The sequence below is a fragment of the Alligator sinensis genome, unplaced genomic scaffold, assembly GCF_000455745.1.
Source record: "Alligator sinensis unplaced genomic scaffold, ASM45574v1 scaffold189_1, whole genome shotgun sequence".
In the NCBI taxonomy this organism is placed as follows: Eukaryota; Metazoa; Chordata; order Crocodylia; family Alligatoridae; genus Alligator; species Alligator sinensis.
Window position 1 is genome coordinate 360,066 of NW_005843009.1, and position 1,290 is coordinate 361,355.

General features: G+C 44.9%; 1 protein-coding gene across 4 annotated transcripts in view; it reads right to left on the reverse strand.

Annotated features, from left to right (window-relative positions):
* Positions 1-1,290, reverse strand: part of SPPL2B (signal peptide peptidase like 2B) — a 126,127-nt gene that overhangs the window by 60,517 nt on the left and 64,320 nt on the right. The window lies entirely within an intron of this gene.

A 1,290-nucleotide genomic window follows, 5' to 3' on the forward strand; every position in this document is an offset into this window, starting at 1 on the left:
AAAAAAAAAAACAAAAAACACACAACCTGCCCCCCACCAAAAAACCCCCAAACTGGCACATGGAGCAGCAGCAGAGGAACATATTCCTTGTGGCAACAAGCAAAGCCCAGAAACAAGGGAAAACCAAACACTTTCCACTCTGCATTGCAACTTGAGAATCAGATGCACAACTCCACACATTACACACCCTAACTGGAGAGCCAGAACTGCTCTTTACCCTGCCCCCTTTCATAAACTTGTCACAGAACTTCAGTTCTGTTCTATAACCAAACCCGGTGTGCAGATCTATTTCATTTTCCAATTTCCACTTTCTCTGGGCTACAGAGAACTTCTCATGATACACAAGTGATGCATGTGCATGAGGTCTCCTGGGCTTTCAACTATTGTTCTGCACAGTGCATTCCAGGCACTGTTACTCCTAGATCATCTCTGTCTAATGCTTATCCCATCTCTTTTTGAAAACCTCCAATGAAGGAGACTTCACAACTTTCTTAGGCACTCTATTTCACTGCCTCACTGTTCCAACAGTGACTTTTTTCCTAATATCCAGTCTAAACCTACTTTGCCACAATTTTAAGCCATTGCTTTGCATCCTACTCTCTGTAGCAAGGAAGAAAAGGTCTCCTCCTCCTCCTCTATTACAGCAGCCTTTCAGATATTTGAGGACTACTATATCCCTTTTCTGCAAGATGAACATACCCATTCCTGTCAACCTTTCCTTGTATGGCTTTCTTTCCAAAACATTTCTGAATTTTTGTTATTGGCCTTTGGGTCTACTCTAATTTCTCCATATACTTTTGAAACTGTGGAGCCCAGAACTGCACACAAAACTCTAGATAAGGCTTAAATCACCTTCTGTCACTATCACCTTCTGTCTTTTACCTGATACTCCTGTTGACACAGCTCAAAACTGCCTTTACCTTTTTTTGGCTGTCATACTGCAGACTCATATTGAGTCTGTGACCCACCAAGTCCCCAGGATCCTCCTCCAGAGCCCTGCCATCTAGGAATGTGTGAAGCTTTGGGTGCTAATTCGATTCAGAGGAGATTTGGCTTGATTCAGTGGCCGAATCTCCAAATCTGAATCGAATCAAGAGACCAATAAAAAGGTCCAAATTGATTCGAAGCTCTCTGAATTGATTCGGAAAAGATTCAGAGAGCTTTGGCAATTCAGGCAGTCCCTGCTTGCTGCTGCAGGGAGCTGGACCTGGACTCCATGCTGGTAAGTAGGGAGGCTGGAGGAGGGGGGGAAGGGACCATGGGGGGGACCCCACCAGGCCCCATCCCCTG